General features: G+C 38.1%; 1 protein-coding gene and 1 long non-coding RNA gene across 3 annotated transcripts in view; one reads left to right on the top strand and one right to left on the bottom strand.

Moving 5' to 3' along the window:
- Window positions 1-19,631, top strand: part of NT5DC1 (5'-nucleotidase domain containing 1) — a 133,726-nt gene that overhangs the window by 56,023 nt on the left and 58,072 nt on the right. The gene's annotated exons all lie outside the window — the stretch shown is intronic.
- On the bottom strand, window positions 5,846-18,275 carry LOC120323042. Its single transcript, XR_005563115.1, has 3 exons — window positions 18,146-18,275; window positions 9,382-9,559; window positions 5,846-6,908 (listed from the first exon to the last, which is right to left on the bottom strand). It is a non-coding gene; the product is annotated as an uncharacterized LOC120323042 (long non-coding RNA).

The raw sequence follows: 19,631 nt of genomic DNA, 5'->3' as shown, positions 1-19,631 counted from the left end.
ATGTAAAGAAGTTGGATTCTGCTCCTCACTGTAAAATTCTGTATATTGTCTGAGTCACACTGGTCTGCTTTGGACAATGAACTTTGCATTCTAAGTGAGATTACTGTCACAGACAAAACAGACTCAGTTTGGGGAAATTAGTTTAATTTGTTACCAGTTAAATCAGAGTAGGATAACAGGAAATAAATCCAAATCTTAGAAGCACATCCCTCCACTCCTATATTCTTCCTGGGCTCAGTTTCACTCCCAAATTCTCTACCTCCTCTCCACCAGTGGCACAGAGGGACTGGGAATCTGTCATTCATCACACATTCTCTGCCGCTCCATCCTCCTCAGAGGGAGGACTCCTCACACTCTTCACCTGCTCCAGTGTGAGGTCCCTCCCATGGCAGACAGTCCTCTGTGAACTGTGAGTCCTTCCCACAGGCTGCAGTTCTTCCCGAACTGCTTCAACACGGGTTCCTTCCACGAGGTGCAGTCTTTCAAGAACGGGCTGCTCCGGTGTGGGTCCTCTATGGGGTCACAAATCCTGTCAGCAAACCTGCTCCAGCATGGGCTTCTCTCTCTACAGGGCAACAAGTCCTTCCAGGAGCCTGCTCCAACATGGGCTTCCCACGGGGTCACGACCTCCCTCAGGCATCCACTTGCTCCAACATGGGGGTCCTCCAGGAGCTACAGGTGGATCTCAGCTCCAGAGTGGACCTCCATGGGCTGCAGAGGGACAGCCTGCTTCACCATGGTCTTACCACAGGGTGCAGGGGAATCTCTGGTCTAGTGTATGGAGCACCTCTTACTCCTCCTTCTTCAATGACCTTGGGATCAGCAGAGCTGTTGCTGTCACATATTCTCACTCCTCTTCTCTGGCTGCAATTCCTGTTGCACAGCAGTTTTGCCCCTTCTTAAATCTGTTATCCCAGAGGCACTACCACTGTCACTGATGAGCTCAGCCTTGGCAAACAGCGAGTCTGTCCTGGAGCCGGCTGGCATTGGCTTTGTCAGACTCAGGGAAAGCTTCTAGCAGCACCTCAGAGAAGCCATCCCTGTAACACCCTGCTACCAAAACCTTGCTGTGCAAACCAATAGACAGTATAAAATACTTGAGTTGACTTTTGACATGTTTTGTTCCTAGGTAGATTGCTTATTATTCTTTGTTAATTGCACTAAGTTCCTTGTGACTGCATCCCAGTTTTCAATAACATTAGTATATTTAGAGTTGGGGTGGGTTTTTTCCCCAGCTAAGCATGATTACATAGGATCCAAATCTACTGTAGTGGAACAAACAAATAATCACAATGCTTGGGATTTTCAGTTGCTAAGGAGGAAGAACTCGAGGCCAGATCCTTAACTGAAGTAGAAATTTTTCATTGCTTTATCTTCCTTTTGCCATTGAGTGTGTAATTCTGATGGAGGCAGAGAAGTGATCACTGAAGATCTTACTCTGTTTAAACAGAATCTTTTTTGTTTGGTCCCACATGTGTTTCTGCGAATTTTTCTGCACAGTTTCTGGAGGCAGCAAAATTGCTGTTAAAATTAAATCATCATGGAAAACAAGCAGACGGTGGCCAAAAAAACAGTGAGGCTGGGTACCATTGATCTAAAAAATGTTTTAGTTTAAATAGATAGACATTGCCTTTGTAAGAAGAGGGTTTTTTCACTTTTTCTGAGTTAGAGTTTATGCATTTTCTTTTTCCTGTCTTCAAAAGCCTTCTCAATGTTCTTTTTTTTTAATGCAACTGTTAATTATGATGATAAATACATTTTATCCAAAACATGTTCCTTTGGGAAATTTTGAATGTGTACAAATTCTCTTTCATGATTTAGTTTTCATCTTTCATTAGAGATCAGTCTGTTTGCCTTAAGATCTGCCTAAGAAAGCTTTGAATACAAGTCTACTTGGAAAGGTGAAACTGGTAGTTTTCAGTTTTTACTTTTAATTTTTCCTAGCCTGGACTGCCAATAAACATACTATTGATATTTTTTTATTAACTATGTGCTTTTTCTTGGGTGAGGTAATGTAAAGTTGGGAATTGAAGAGTAACAATTTTCTTTTTTATCATAATTTTACAGTTCCGATATTTTTGTCATTAAGTGCTTGTTTCAGCATGTGCTTCCCCAGATCTGTACTACAAGAAGATGCATTTATAAGAGAAGAGTAGATTCAGTCCATAACCAGTTGATACAGCTACAGTTGTGACAGACATATGGCAAAATGACAATGTGAGATTTGAATTCCTAGGGGAAGAAATAAAATCTGATTATTCACAGTTGTTAACTCTTTACTTACACTGTGATGATTCAAACTGGACGTGCTACAAAACCATCAGCAGGTTTAGCCTACATGTAGTAGGCTTTTTAAATAATTTTTTTAAATTAAATTCTTCAAGCTCTCTTTCAAATTTGGATTAGGACATCAGAAATTAAGTCGTTTTATCTCATAATGAATTTCTAATGAACCTTCTATTTAATGGGAAATTGCAAAAAGACAGTTACTGAAAAAAAATCATTACAAAATTTATTTCAATTATGATATATTATTTCACTAGTTACATAATTTGATTAAGAATGTGGATATATTACAGACACTCAGGGAAAAAAAGTGAAAAAAAGTTCTTTCATAAAAAGTCAATATGCTTGATCTGTCCAAATGAAAAAAAACCTTGTAAAGAAATAGTGCATTTGAACATATTTCAATGGAAGGCTTATTTATGTTTGTTTCTTTCCTAAAAAACTAACTAAATAAATAAATCAAACCAACAACCAAATGTTTTATATGATTAGATTAACATGCCCCCATAAAGAAAAATGTTAGGTTTGAATTCAGGCATTTGGTTCTGTTACTGTCATCAGAATTGACAAATCTGTTATTTCCTTTTGAAAATCTGTATAAATATACTAAGGTACACTGGAAAAATATTTTAAGAGCTTGGAAGGTGTCTTTTTGGTACTGTTAAAGTATAAAATAAAGGTTTTCCAGGGCATTTCATCCCATTTCCAAATTATAGTTAGGAATTTAGCTTTTTGAGTCTTCTTTCAAGCAAACATAAAGCTAGCAAGATTCTCCTGGCAAACCTCTTCTCAGGCTCTGCATCATATAATCTATTTCATGAAACTGTCCAGCTCATTTAAAACTCTTCAGGCTTCTGGCCTTCAGTAGCTTTTCTGGAAGGCAGTCCCATAACCTCACTGTTCTCATGGTTTAGAAAGTTCCGAGGCTAAATCTGTTCATGGTAAGCTTTTAGCCTGTTGCTCTTGTGCTTTTTAGGATTAAATTGTCCTCCCTTGCAGGGTAGGGTCTAATGATATGATGTATTTAATATTCATACAGTTCTTGCTCTTGCAGTGTTTTCTTGCAAGACAAGCTGTATTCTGAAAGACTCTTGGAGAATATGGACAGACAGATATTGACTCAGATGAGATCTCACTAGTGTTTTTACACTTTGCTTTTTTTTTTACTCTTTTTGTTGTTGTTGTTTTTACTCTTTGCTGCTTCAATTGAATTTACCTGGTGTAGCATGTCTGAAGTTATTTGTGTTTTAAAGAGTTCTGTGTCAGAAAAAAAGGCATGTTTACCTCCTCCCTGATTTCTGGCTGATGAGCTGCTGAAAAGTAGTTTTGCAACAGTCCTTAGGGAGATTCTTCACATCAAATTTGAGAAGTTTAAAAGTTAGGCACCTAAGGAAGTCTTCCAAATATCCTTTATGGATGACTATAGAAAGATGGAAGAATCTCCAAAGAATCTCCATTTATCCCATTTAGACATGTCTAAAGTAAATAATATAAAATTACCAGCGGATTTGTTCATCACATCTTTCTAGTGATTATACAAGGAGACTCAACAGCTGTGAAGATAAAACGGTTTTAGATGGATTGGATGAGATGAATCCCATCTTAACTGGGGGACACTGTACTTTGTTCTTTCATCCCGTTTACTATTCCAGTCCATTTTTTCCTTTGTATGGTGTTCTTCCCCCTTCATGGTGGCAGTGCTACTCTTTTTTCTTTTTTTTTTTGGACTTCTTGCATTTGTTCCTATTTTAGGGGTGAAATCACAAAAGTAAAATTGTAAACAAAATGAATGCCAAGACTGCTTCAGGAGAAGCCCTACTGGAGTAATCTGTTTTAGCCCAGAAGTTCCTATTTCAGCACACTTCCTTGGCATTTCCTCTGCAAGAGTCACTTTAGTCAGCACCTTCATAGTCTTATTGTAGCCTTCTTTTTTACCAGTTTATCAGGTAATCTCCATTGTGACACCTTACCAAATGTTCTGCTGAAGTTCAGATAAAATCTAATCTCTCTGTGCAGTTCTTTTGTCTGAAAAAAGGTATCCTATCAGGCTACTCTGACATGACCTACCTTTACTAAAGCCATGTTACATTTTATTCTATTGTCCATTTACCTTCAAGCCATTAATTATTCTTTCCTTCAAATTTTATGATAAGATTAACATAGAGCCTGAGGTGTAAAAGGATAAAGAATTTTAAGTCACCTTTTATTCTCTGTTGGCACAAATCCTGTTATGATTTGAGCATATTTTGCAGCTCTACCTAGGTAACATCTTTGTTAAAAATCTTTCTATTGAATCTGGTAATACATAGCCATTTTTCAGGGTTCTTAGGTGAAAGTGGGCTTGTGAGTAGACTCAAGCGCATTAAGCTCTTTAAGCTTTGCTTATCCCTTGACTATGATTATTGGCATATATTTGTCTCACCACACTGACTTCACTGAAGATTTCCATTTAATTTGGGGATCACATATTGATCTCTACTATGGTATTTCATCTTCTTTGATAGAGCTACTTTTTTTTCCCCAGCAGATGAAAAAGTTTTTGGCATTTCCCTGAATGTCTTTTTTTCCAAGGAAAATTTTGCCATTTAAAGTTTTAGGGTGTTTTTTTATCCCGTCGTTTTAGGCTTTCTGCTTTTTCAAATATTGTTATTTTTCGATTTGGATCTGGAGACCTGTACAGGGATTTCCCTTTCCTTGAGGTGCAAGTTCTAATTAATATTTAAATATTCGATATAAAGAAATTCAGGTGCCCATTTTTATTTTTTGTCTGACAGGACTAATATTTTCAAGTAAATCTCAAGGGAGCTCTTGAAAAGGTGTTTTAAAGTATGTCCTCTCTGCGAAGTAGTTTATTTTACTGGTAAAATAAATAGCTCTGCACTTTTAATAGTAAAATTAAGCTTATATTACTTGCACACTTTTAAGAGAGTTTCTGGTTAATCAAAGCTTGTTTTCGGTGACTGTATCATTACTTAGGTAGAAAGAAAAAGGTCTTGATATTAGTGACCAAGCAACTTTTCAAAACACTATTTTAAGTCATTAACAGTAGTTGACTAAAAGGCATTTTGCATAGGAAATATAAGAAAACACTGCAGTGGCATCACATTGCTCAGTAACAATTACAGAATTATTGTACTCTAAGTTCTCCAGATGGATGTGGAAAGGAAAGAGCAAATGCCTGTAGACACGTTCCCCACAACATTGACTCTCCCATGAGAAACACTTTTGCTGTCTACATTTAGAAAGTTGCTAATGAAGTAGAGAAGCCAATGTTCCCTTTTGCAAATGCGAAAAGAGGCTGTTATAAGCCCCACTGGAAATATGCTGCACCATTTGCTGAATGCAAAAGGCTTTGCATGCCAGTCAGAGGTCACCAGTTTCTTAATCAAGATTATGGAATGAAGCAGAAACAGCTGTTACCTGCTGAGATATCCTGATGTTTAGGACTGGGATCAGCTGGTTACCCTGTTTTGTTTTGTTTTCATTCAGTTTAACATAATCTAAAAGAGATTTTAATTTTATCTAAAAGATAATTATTTTCAGAATTTGAAATAAAGGTCATAGTTGCAATGTTTAATGAGAAAAATGAGTGCTAGTAAAAGGAGTAAGCCCACATAACTTTGCTTAGCATAAATATTAGTTCAAAGCTTTCTTTCGTCTCCATGACCTCTCCCACGGCTGTATTCAGGCTACATCATCTCATTTTCCCCAAATTATGGGTATTTGCAGAAGACAGTCAAGATTTGGGGCATGTCCTTTTTATGTGCATAGTCAATGTTCATCTCTTGTGAAAGAGAGGAAGAAGAGGACAGAAAAGAAAATAATTCATATTCAGACAGTCTGATGCCTCTAGTTCTTCAATATTCATCAATCCAATTCATTCCTGCCTGGTCATTGTTTGCTATGTCCTGTTTTAGAGATATTCATATTTAATTAGCCCAGCTAAGCAAATGGCATCCTTCCAGCCAGACTGGCTTTCATGCATCTGAACACTGGATGGACATCAACAGTTAGGCATTTGTTGTCTAAATTCCTTTTTTGAACCAAAGGAAAGAAACAGGCATTTGTAGCGTGTGACTCATGGTCTATTTTAGACATTTGTGTACATGAGGGTGGGAGGAGCGGCATGCTAGAGACGTGCGTTTGTCTCCACCGACTATAAAAGAAGCCTTGCCATCCTGCACAGATTTAGGGATTGTCAGCCTTAGGTGGGGTGATTCCCATCCTAAAGGAGTGTTCTTTTACTAGGCTAGGTTTTTACCAAAGCAGTGACTCATGAGTCAGTCCTCTCCTCATCTTGCAGAGCTGGGAAATTTCCATGTCCCAGAGAAAAACTTCTCATTCTCCTTCTTCGCTTACCCAGCAATTACGGTGTAGCCACACATAACGTATCTGGGACTGTTTATGTAACTCAGGGGAAAGCTCTTGTTTAAGACCAATCCCAGAAGTGACCTGTCAGTGGCATTAACTGCCTTGGGAAGTTCTGATTCTTCTTCATGACACTGGGATGAAGACAACGAAAACCTGTCCTGGAAGATCTGGGTGACAGACAGGAGTTCTTGGCATTGCTCTTCTCCGTGGTCTCCTATAGATACAGGACTTTACCAGCATTCTGTTTGCACCTGCAAATGTTCCCTCAGCAAAGAGAAAAAAATTGGGATAATCAGTACAGAAGCTCAAACAAAGCAAAGCTTTCACAGAAACAGTGTTTGCAGTCCAATAGAAACCATTGTAGATGTTCCAAAACTGGTGTAATTGTGAACAACTGTAGAAGGGAGCAGTTAGGAACATCCGTAGTGTCTGAGTATAAACATCTTCAAATACTTTCTTTTAAGTCGAACCTAAATGTGTGTGCTGTCATGTTCAGTGATGAACTGATGCTGCTTTAAGGCTTCTAGTGCCTGATCCAGAACATCAGACTGAATATAAGATTTCTCTCCAGAAATATCAGCAGGTTAGCTTTGTCCCAGCAGGGTTTCTTTAAGGCTTCCATCACCTCGGCTTTATAAAGTATCAGGTATTTGATCATTTAGCAGGTATTTATGCATTTAGCATAAAACCAGCACAAAATCATAATGTCACCATAAAGAGCTTATTATAGCGTGCTTTGTGAAATGTGAAAGTGATGTGATTATGTCCACACCTGACCTGGTGCAAAATTGAATTATATTGGGTGATCTGCCAGAGGACAGATCTGATGTAATAGTCTGTGAAGTTTAGATTTTATCCTGTTACACGTACATGAACTTACCTGCCTATTCTAAGGAGAATAAAGAGATAGCAATAATAGAGAAAGCACCTAGTGAAGGTATTAGGATGACAAAGGTGCTTGTATTGCAACTGCAGCAGTATTCTCTTCCCCTAAGGAAAAGTGAGTAATATTCTGGTTCCTGGGAGGAATGATAACAAGCGGACATTCTCATTGTAATTAAAAAGAAAAAAACATTCATTTTAATAAAGCAACAGTGTTAGTGTTTGATTTATTAATTTTTATTTCTAGATTTCCTAGTAGGAAAAGAATAATGGAGAAGTAGAGATGCTGAGTTTTAGTACCTCTTTGCAGTTTTAGTACCTCTTTGCAGTTAAAATAATATTCTATTTTTTTGCTTGTTTAGATTTCATTAATTAAAAATACAGTAGTAATCTCAACATCCTAGCTATTTGTCTACATTACAAAGCACACTAGGGCTTTGGTTTTGAAAGAAAAAGTATAGCAAGCTGTTAATGGGATTTATATTTGTTCTCCCGAGAGATTTAAATGAAGTCTTGAGGGTAGCCACAATCCCTGGTGAGAATTTTCTTTCCTATTAAAGCTGACCTGGACAGGGCTTGCTTTCGCGCCACATTGAAATTGTCTGGAGAAAAGAATCTCTGTGGGAGACAACAAACTTTTTTCCTGTCTCCCTGCCTCTGACCATCCTAGCAGAGCCACTACATCTTAGTCATTAGCAGAGGAGAGAAGGAAACCAATACTTCTCAGTTCTGGAAAAGAAAACCATTCAAGAAAAATATGATTACTAGATCCCACAAACTAGTAATGAAAAGTCTGTTTGATCGCTAACGACTTACGCCTGACCTCATGAACTAGAAAATATTTTCTGTTGTCTTTGGATAAGTCTTGTCAGTGAATTGTTTCAGGATTTCTTGGGATGTACGAAGTAACTTAAAAGGTGACTTGTTTAGATTTTAAAACATTTATTTATTCAGTGTACTTCAGTTTGCTAATTATATAGCCCAAGCAGAAGCAATTAGCTGCCAGTAGAACATTAGTAGTAAGCTTTCTGTGATATTCTCTCTACAGAGCTAGCACTGGCATTAAATTTTTGTTCTAAAACACCCACCTGTATCTGTCTCAGTTTCTGCTTTAATAAAGTAGGAAAACTGGTTTGGAAAAGTTAGACAATATAAACAACTCCCCTCATAAAACAAAAAAAAAATAAAATTATATGTTATTTGCATACATTTTTCTATCAAATAGATGCTTTAAGGTACATTTATTTTTGCATTTACCTAGCTTGAAGTTACTAAAACTGCTTTATAAGTCTGAAGCAGAGATTTGCTAAATAAAAACTTGCCTACTAAATATAAATTTTCTTGCTAAATATAAACCTGAATTCTTACAACCAAATGTATAAAGTTATTTGAAATTGGATGTATAATGTTGTTATTGTACTACTTTTTAATGAGGATAAAAAAACAAAAGAAAGAATGCTGATGGGATACCATATCTAACTGTATGGGATCTGACTCTCTGCAATGCCAGCTACTTTGTAACTGCTATCAAACTTAGGAAAAAGAGATCAAATTCTTTTTAAAAAGAAGTTGAAAAAAATCTAAATATTTAGGAGAGGAAAAGGAACCATAAATTATGTTTGCAGTTTCAGTAGGCTGAAGAACGGTTTTAAATCATTTTCCATTTAAAGCAGATAAGTGTCTGCTAAATATTGATCATGGTGGAAACTGATTTTCTGACAAAACAAAGAAACAAACAAACAAGATAATGATCATGTGCTGGTTTTGGAGAATTGTAAGTGTCATATCTGTCAGGAAGCCTCATAATTACTCTAACACAAAATTATCACTGTGGTAACTTACATCAATCTCAGGTGATTGGAACTATCTTGCTGATAAATTTGAAAACAGTGTGAAATACATCCAATCACTGGGCATATGGCATGAATCCACCTTCCAGTATGAGAGCCATTTTGAGGCATTAATGCGTATTTCAGAGGCAAACTAACCTCCAAACAGCTGAAGGATACCAGCCAACTGCCTGCAAGGAGAGAGAGGGAGAGAGAGAGAGAGAGAGAGAGAGAGAGAGAGAGAAATCAAAACCCAAGGGACAACACCACTGCTGAAATCCTTTTAAGTCTTCTGTGCATTTGCACCAACTATGCCTTATAGAGCTCTGAGCAAAACCAAACAGGAAAGTTCTTAGACCTGTTGCACTGCCAAATATTTTGTGGTCTCTGGGAGCTTGAGAGTTGAACTACGAGACCTGTGTGGTATGTGAAAGTGCTGGAAAAGATTGTTTTAAGTTGGGAGGCGGTGACAGTGCTGCCGGATCTCAGTAGCCTGCTGAAGTGCCAGACAGCTTCTTCTTTGGAGTTTAAAAAGGACAAGTGAAGTGATCCAACAGCTACTAAGTTTATCCATTAGGGTCAGGTGAAGTACAAACTTCCTAATTGCAGTGACCTCTCTGCTTACCACAAGGAGGGGAATACACTCTGTGGAGTTTGCGGAATCAGAGTTACATTTCTTTCTTTTGAATCTAGCCTCTAATCTTTAAAAACTCATTGTTCTTCCATAGAGCTGGTATACCAATTTTGTAATGGAGCTGTTCAAGTTGGAAACTACAGTTACAATAGCATTTCTCTGAGGAAAAGATGCATTAGAAAAAGTTGTTTTGCAAGGCTGTCCCACCCAGAGGTGGCTGTCATGGTATCAGTGGTCATTCTTTGGATGAGGGCTGCTAACAGTGCTGGCCTGGAGCCCTCTCACCACAACCTGCCACTTTGTCAGATCCATCAGCAAACATAGGAGCTCCAGTTAGACAAGGTAGACATCAATGATTCAAAGAGAACTCAAGTGGCTTCTCATAAAAGCTTTAAACTCACATATCTTCACTGAATCTCTGAGTCTGGTATAAAAAGGTACATCCAGAATGAAGGGCTTCCATGTTGTTTGTCAGAGCTGAAAAAATGCAATGGTCACTGGGTTACAAGAGCCCTATATCCTTTTTGCATGCTGTGAAGTAAAGCTCAGAACTTCAAACTAGTTATGAAGGCAAGTCTAAGAAGTTCAACACAGTTTTTCACAGCTTATTATTACCTCAACAACAGGCCTTCAAGTCACAAAATAATGGGAAGGAGATACAAGGATGTAGCTTGTGAACAGAGTCCAAGAAGTCATGGTTTGTGTTCACTTTGGGTTCCTTAAATCTCATTTCGTGACCTCCAAGATTTCTAAAGAGCCATGTGGGTGGTGTAGGGGTGATGTACCCTGAACAGAGAAATCATGCAGTGAGTGATGGACAATGACCTTCTAAAAATCTCCATTACAGAGGGCAGGTCTGGCAGTGTGTGACCTTCTTCATGCATGCATCTGTCTCCTGTACTGCCCCAGTCACAAGGCTGTGCTTGCACCCCAGCAGCCTTCATGTTGACAGACACTGTGACAGTTTTCCTTTTTTCAGCATGTACTTTGGAAGCAGAAAAGTACTTTGTGTCGAGGCATTAGAAATCCTCCTAATGCTGCCTAGAGGTGGTTGGGGCAATAAAGCATTCTCTGTTACTTTTTTGTTAGGCAGACTTTTAACTGACTTAAACACAGCTACAGGACATGTTGCAAAGTACTGTCTTTTAGGCATTCTTTTTGCTTGCTCCTGCACCCAGATCTTTGCTTCTTGTAATAATTGTGGTGATCAATCCCTGGGATGCTTTTCTCTCATGGGATCATAATGCATTTGGAGTGAAAGAGTTGGTTTGCCACTACAGTACCAATCAGACCAGCTCCAAAAGTACCTGTTGTGATTTCTACTTTCTACTGCTGTTGCTACTCCCTGACCAGAAACCTTACTCACTCAAAAGGCAGCTTTTTCCCTTCTCCCTCTCGTTCCCTGGCTTACCCCTATGACTTTCTCCTCTCCTCCTCCTCCTCCTCCTCCCTCTTTTCTGAAACTCATTGTTCTTAGGTTGAATGCAGACTCCAAAAACACGACAAACTGTTTTCTTTGGTTTGAAACAGCCCTTCCTGTGCATACTGTGTATACTGAGTGACTGGCTAACAGTTTGGATCAAGCACCATTCACTGGAGAGAGCAGGAAGGAATAAGATGATGTGAATGATGAAAAAGTCTTTATGAGGAAAAATTGCAGTAACGGTAATGTAAAGGCTGCCCCTGGCTTTAGAGGTCTCTCCTGCAGCAGGGCACCACCAGCAACAGGGTAGCATCTGGGATAAGAATCCCTTGGAATCTCACCATGTAGTGGGTGGCAGTGTCTTTTGACCAAGCCTGGGCCCAGTGTAATGACATAGGAGGATTTTTATCATTGCTAAATTTTACACTGTATTAACAATGCAGGCATACATTTTCACTTTGTCAGTCCTTAGGAGCAGCTGAAAAGTTTCAGTTCTCAATTAAAACTCAGCAGCAAGGTCCTTTCTGAGTCAGGTCTAGGTTTTTCAGATGTGAATCATGATAGAGACAACTGATTTGTGGGTCTTTTTCTTTGAGCCTTGCCTAGATTTTGTCCCTAGTGAAGGAACAAAGAGAATGTGTTTTTTCCAAGTAATTCAGTTCATTGCATGGGTGGACTTGACTTTGGTCATATCTATGGGTCTTGTTTTAGTCTTCTTTCAGAGTAGTTGTTACTTCACAACTGAGTCTGTGTCGTTGTGCTGTAAACAAGGAGTGTGAGTCAATTTTTAAAAAACAGCCAGTACCAAAGTAATCTGCATTAGGCAAAGATGTCAAGGCTGTCAATTTTTCATCCCATAGTCAGTAACAGATTTTTCAGCTTTGTGAATAAAACCCTGCAGTTGTCCAAATTATGCACATCCTCACTTTTTCTTCTCTTTAGTGGCTCCTTGTTCCATGTTTCATCACAAGTTGAAGGGCTTTGCTTCAGGGGCATATTCCCAACCATTCCAGGTAATCTGACTAAATTCTTTTGCATCCTACTAAATGATGGAACAGGGTTAGTAGCCAGGAGAGTTTTCAATAAAAGTCTTCACTCCTCTGTGAAACTTGCTCCCTCTGGTGTTTCAGCAGAGCCAGTGCTTTAATTACATCATAATAATGAGGAATTTTTTTCTTTATAAGATCTGTAAAAATATTACAAAACCTTCCTGTATCTTACTGTAAAAAAAAAGATTTCTTTCAGTTGGTGTTTTCACAGAGACACCAAGGTGTCATTGCAGTGAATGCAAAGAACCACACAATACCTTCCCACATTGGTCTGAATGCCATCTTCGCTATATATAATCCTTTCATTTTGTTATATTATTTTTTTGTGTTCCCAAGTTGTATGTTTAAGGCATTAAAGAAAAATAATTTGTCTGTCTAATTTTGGAACCTTCATGTATAAACCACTTGTTACTTGTTTTTGTTTATAATGTAAAGCTATTTGTATCTGTGAAGCTAGAAAAAAATGGCATGTAAGCATGTTTCTAAGTTAAATCATTCCCAGTTCTGCTACATCAGAGTTTGGACATGTTCTTACAACTCAAATAAGATTGACTGAATAAAATCATGGATCATGTAGATAAAATTTGTACATAGCAATTGAAGTGTTTTTTGCATGCCTGAGATGGTAAGTCACTCAGACAAGCTTTTTACTGTACTGTGGGGAAATACTGTCACCTGTTTGTTTTAGTTCTCTGTGCTTAATAAGCCAGAGTACTTTTGCCAGTCTTCGACTCCTGCAGTCATTTTATTTGGCTCAAGTAAAGGATATTTTAAACAACCTGGAAAGGAAGAGTTTAAACTTTCCAGGTGAGCATTGTGAAAGGTGTTTTTAGATTGGCATGTTACATGGGGCGTGTTGCTGCACTTGTAAATGGCATAAAAAGTTATTGCCTGTCAGGTGAGATGGAGTGACTGGTTGTATATGTTTGCATTAAACCTGTCCCCACAGTGAAATAAAACGTTTGCCCAAACAAGGGAGTAAAGAAAGCAGGTACAGGTCCTCATCTGCCAGATGGCAACTGCTTAGGTTTGCTTGTTTGATCTCTTGTAATCATCTGCAACAAAAAAATTAAAATGAGAGCAGGAGTAGGAGGAAAATCAGCTTGTGTCTTTTGAGTGTATAAAACTTTGTTAACTGATTCTCAATCTCTTATATTGAGGAGAATAAAATGCTTGAAGACCCTTACGCCATTGAAGTTAGTATGAATTTTGTCATGTGACTGTGAACAAATCCTTAAGAGGTATACTTCTATCAATCTGTAAAATATCTTACTGTAGTGCACAGTTTTTATTATGATCAAATACCAACAACTACACACATATCAAAGTGTATAATTCTAGAAAGAATCAAATAGAAGTTGTTTAGACAACCTATGGCATGATACCTTTGGGCCCATTCTTTGGACGAAAACATTTATGGAAGAATGCAAATGCAACCAGAGATCCTAGATAAACAAAGATAGACTTTTATTACCACAATGTTTCTGGTGAGCTAATCATGAAAGAGCATGAGGTTAAATAAGAATTCTAAGAAAATTTTTATTATACCTTTCTATACTCTTCTGTTCATAACAGCATGTGATGCTGTCCTCATACTTTCTAACAATGCATTTCTGTAGATGAATGATTCTACAATGTGGAAAATTCATAAGTCATTCAAATGCCTAACAATTGAATGAGCACTTAAGATTGTATTGTCCTTTCTCTAAAGATTCTTGAAGTCTTTATGTATAACTTAAAACTTCTTTAAGTATAGTTACTGTTTTATTCTATCCACTACCCCATAAACTTGTAATTATAATGGTAATAATGGCATTTTCCATAGAAGCATATTTTCTGTGCAAATACATCTTTCTGTACAAATACATCTTACACTCGTGTATGTAATATGTGCAAATATAGATTTTGTTTTATAGCAACTTTTAGCAGTGAATACAGACGGGTAAATTCTTGAAAGATCTGCATATATCTAGTATACTATTATCAGGCATTTATGTCTTTGATACTCAAATGGTTTCTGATGCCTGAAAATTTCCATTTAAAAAGGAAAAAGAAAATATTATTTTTACTTCTGTTTCTTTTTGCTTGAGTCCTTATACCGCAGAGAAATTCCTCTTAAAAAGCACTTGTGATTTAGCTACAGTTGCTGATATAATTAAATAGTGGTCCTGATAGGAGTGTTTTTATGTTAAAAAAAGAGCTCTACTTTGTGTCCTATATTACTACAAACAGTTTAAAACCAGCATTAATGATAGATACATTTTCCATACTCAATTCATTTATTCTAGCAGAAAGGAGGTAATAAAATAAAGCCCATACACCACATGATATTAACACATGAATCTGACATTAATGTTCAGATGTCAGTCCAAAAAATAAGTGAATGAGGATTAAAATGTTGTCTCATTATCACAGAACGTAAGTTGCAGAATGCAAACATGGTGCATATATCACTGCCTTTGGCAAGAATGGTAATTTAAAGCCTAAAGTAGAAGGGAAACTCCTTACATGTCTGTTTTCTTGGAACTTCATAACCAGTCCTGCAGTCTGGAAAACAAAAGAGCTGTTTGTGTGTCATCTGGTTTCTTCATAAATATTCAAGGAAGACTTTTGTTGATCCATGGAAGCTGCCTCTACAAACATTTTAAATATATAAATATGGATTTTTCATGCAGTCTTTGTTCTCATAAATACTCCATCTGGAGTTCGGCTAATCCCCATGTAAGTGAGATTTGAATGGCAGGACATCCTTTCTTGCAGCCTAACAAGGGTTCGAGTGGTAACCAGGCTCTTCCTTTCTGCTTTTTCTCTTCAAAGTGTGTAATTGAGGTTGTAGTGAGAGGGGAAGAGAATTGGAGCAGGGCTGTTGGTGGTGGAAATACTCCTGCTCCACAGCCCACCCTCCAAGCAGAACATCATGAAGGTGGCCAGGAGTGCCCACTGCTGCAATGAGCAGTGTGGGTTCCCAGTCACCCACTGCCAGGTCTGCCAGCCACTGCAAGAAACCTGAGAGACTGAGCCCTGTAAGGTTTGTATTAACAGAAACAGCAACAGCCTTTTACCTTTAGGAGATATTCTGTCAATACACTGCAAATGTAAGAGAGATTCTGTAGTCACTTGAATATTTTGGGGGAGATTTGGAACTAGATGATCTTTAAGGTCCCTTCTAACCCAAACCATTCTATGATTCTATGATTTTATATCAGGTATACAGATTGCCTTTAATTTCCAGAATTTCCTGCTAGTAGCTGCAAAGATCTATAAAAAAATGGCCCCAGAAAGCCAAGAGTTCTCACTTTATTATAGAGCATATAGATGACCTGAAATGGCAAAGTGCTCTGTCCAAATACATACAAACTCTAGAGTATCATCTGCTTGCTCTTTTAAAGCTAGAGCGCCCTTAGATGTGTGTCCAAATTTATCTTCAAAAAAGTTTGGACTCCCCTGTCCTAATTGTAAATGTAGCTTCTTTAACATGCAAGTTTCTTCAAGGATGTATGCAAGATTGTGGTCACCTTGAACTGCTCCTGCTGGCATCTTTCTGTTACTCTGGCATAGAAACAAAAATGAATTGAATGGCTGTGAGGTACATGATCTCAGATTAACAGTTAATATATTTCCAATCAGAATGAGAAAAAAAAAATAAAGAAGACATCAAGCACATCAGGTATCCTTAGTCAGATATTCATGTGATATGTAAGAGGGCCTGTGTTCACATCATTCCTTTTTTGGCATATTTAGTTTGCAGTTTCAGACTAACAGAGATTTCCTAAGGATGAGTTTGAAATACAGAGCCAGAGACTAGTTGCAGGTTTGATGATTAGGACACTCATATTCAGAAAGGTATTGTAAATATTGAGTCTCTATTGCCATATGAAGTGGAGAGGGTCAGATAAGTGAGATTAAAGCACAAAACCAAAATCGTGTCAGCAGTAGGATTCATCAGACTGCCTTGCAAAATTCATTCATTCTGCCTGCCTTGCAAAATGGACTTGTGCACAGTAAGCACGTGCCATTCCATATGCATGAGTGTTTCTCCCTTATTTCTTTTTCTTTTTTTAAGGGCTTCAGTTTAATCCTGATGCAGGATGGGAGAAAAATCTAGAATCCCACAGAAATTTGTAAGCTAAAAAATAATTGTTTCTTGCACAATTATGTTTACAGAAACTCAATTTTCTCCTCATGCTCACTCCTGGAATTATTTTGGGTTCCTCACTGTTCATTTGGGTTCCATTTTACATTGAGTTTACTTTTCATCTGTTTGCCCTTGTTTGGATAATGTTTAAACAGATGAAGAATCAAACCAGGAGAGAAAAGAATACAGAATCACAAATGATCACTCAGAAAAATTTTCTTCATAACTTTTAAATAGATCTCTCTGGACTCTAAACTCAAATTTTCTTGTTGACAGATTGAGTAGCAAGGACCTTTCCAACAGTGCTTTAGGTGTAATTTTAACTAATTTCTTCCTTTCCATTCTCCATAAGAGAGTGGTGAACTCAACACATAGGCTTTGCACAATTTTTGTGATTTTTTGAACATTCTTAATGGAGACTGCACACCTTGTTTAATTTCTGGAAAGCAGCTTTTTTTCTTTGTTCTCAAGCTGATCACTCTTCTATAAAATAAACAGGTCTTTGTGCTTGTAAGAACAGCATTAGAAATTGAATGTTCCTCTCTCAGCCTTCCTATGGCAAATAAGCTGGTATAAATGGGAGAGGAATGGTCTGCAATGAAAGTAGCATGAAGTCAGCAGTCAGCAGTCACTTTGTCTGGATGAAGTTTCAGATCCCTTGTTTGCGTATTGTTCACACTGGCAAAAAATATGTTATTAACAGAGCTGTGCTGCTTCTCCTGGCTGAATGCATTCCTTTTACTGCCTACTAGGAAATTTTTTGATGTGACCATAGGCATCATTATTCATAAGTGATGCTGACAAATATGAACACTAGCATCACTCATTAAAGCAATGGATGGAGATGGAGGTGCATATCCATTAGTTATATGTAATCACAGTACATCAAAGAACGATGGAAGATATCTTGCATTTTGCACTGCCAAAGGGATGGGTTAGCTGTTCCTAACAGATAATTTTCTGGCCTCTTTTTGAAGACCTACACTAACAAAGATCATACAATCTCCTTGGCAGCTTTTTCGGTGCATCAATACCATTAAAATCAGAAACTTTCATATCATTTCTAATCTAGGTTTACAGAAGTGTAAGATCACTGTTTCTTGGCTCATTGACCTTGGTCTCAGACAACACAATATTTTTATTTCTTTTTTTTTTGCCAGAAGCATGAGCTTTCTACATGTCTGAAGACTGTTGTTATTATTTCCTTTGTATGGAAATAATCTTTAAGCTGTCAAGTCAGCCACTCTTTTCCATCAAGCCTTCCCCCCATACCCACACCTGACTTCTGATACTTGCTGTTTGAGGTCATTTCTGTGGAACTGCATGTTTCAGTTCTGTTCTGTCTTTTAAAAGTTTTGTCTAGAAATTTAAGAAGGTTTCCCAAGTCCCATCTGCCTTCATGGAGGCCAATAAATAGAGAAAAGGAAAAAAAAATGGGGGGGGGGTGGGGGGGTGGGGGGAAGCCAAAACACCACAAACACAACCAAACCACAAAAAGGAACAGTCCAGAAAATATCAGGGATTTGTACTGCTTACACCCATGCTTTGATGGTTCCTGATAACAAGGAGGCTGAGGTGCGTCGAGCTGAGGGTGAAGATCCCACCGAACGTATCCTCCTCCGGGCGCTGGCAATGCCGATGTCGGCGGGGCCGCGGTTCCCTCCCTTTCACTAGATGGCACCACCCGCCCGATGGACCGGAGAGGGAGATTCCCGCCCAGGGAAGTTGCTCTCTCTTTCCAGTGCCGTGTGGCTGAACTGTCCGTATGGTAAACAAATACGCACACACGGAAGCCTTGTTTCCTCCAGCCTTCTTAGAGGTCAGGGAACGCCTTCTATACTGCGTCTCACTGCGGGGTCTGAATGTACCCTGATTCTTTGTCATTTAAGCTCTTTGAATCTTATCCTGATGACCCTTCCTGATGGCACCTCTTCGTGTTAATATTTCTTCAATATATGGGGACTGGAAATGGACCCTTCTGCAGCCTCAGCAAGATTTATGAAGCTCTGCAGGCCAGAACCATGAACAATTGTTGATATATGTGTGATTTGAGAGCTGTATTAACAGGATAGCCAGAATGCAAAAAGAGTAAAGCTTTTGCATTCAAGTGTGATGGTAAATGTAACAGATAGTCATACACCACCTACAGTTATTACTGAACACTACTTGTAAGTTACAAAAATAATGAGATTACAGAAAGCACATGACTTGTAACTTTCTGTATATGCAGGCTGATCATAAATATCTGCCTGTTGCAGAACTCCTCTATTGTCACACTCTTAGGCATTGTCTTTTATTTTCTGATATGTTTTTCTGATGCAATTTAAAATACCTCATTTTAAACATAGTTCTTTCCACCTACCCCGATCTTGTGGTTCTTGTTGCTTGAAGTTTCCCATTGCCCATCAGATTGTTGTTAAAGTGTGGATGTGGCATATGTGGGGGAATGTTGGGTAGCAGGTAAAACTGGAGTGTACTTACAGCTCTTGATCCATTTGTACCCATTTGGCAAATTTGCAACTGTAGACCCAGAGGCTAGAATTAACACCAACTGTCCATGCACAGTTCCTTGGGAGACAGAAAAAGGTTTATTTCTGATTTTATTAAAAATAGGGGTTTTCTTTACTATATATATTTATACACATACCTTTGTGTGTATTAGTATGTACATGTGAATATATAAGAGGTATAGGATGCTGCTGCTTCCAGGAAAAATATATCTGAGAACTTTAACTTCATGCTTACTGCAACAAGTTTCTCAAAGCAGCTGGCACATTCAAAGCTTCTAAAAGAGTCAAAGCTTCAAATAGCTCTTCCCCAGAGATATTTTAATTTGAGATCTCAGAAGCAGGGATCACCTGTAATGTCTTCTTAGTTGAGCATTTAAGTTGAGTAGGATATTTAGTTTATCAGCAAAGTGTGGTCTGGATGTTATAAAATACCTATGGACTGCATTTTATTTCCTCATTATGCATTTCATTTCCACACCAAACATAACAGCACGTTTCCTGCAAGCCAATGG

Source organism: Pipra filicauda, unplaced genomic scaffold (genome assembly GCF_003945595.2).
Source record: "Pipra filicauda isolate LSUMZ 115617 unplaced genomic scaffold, ASM394559v2 scaffold106_size2291244_pilon, whole genome shotgun sequence".
Classification (NCBI taxonomy): Eukaryota; Metazoa; Chordata; class Aves; order Passeriformes; family Pipridae; genus Pipra; species Pipra filicauda.
This window is presented reverse-complemented; position numbering and strand designations above follow the sequence as displayed.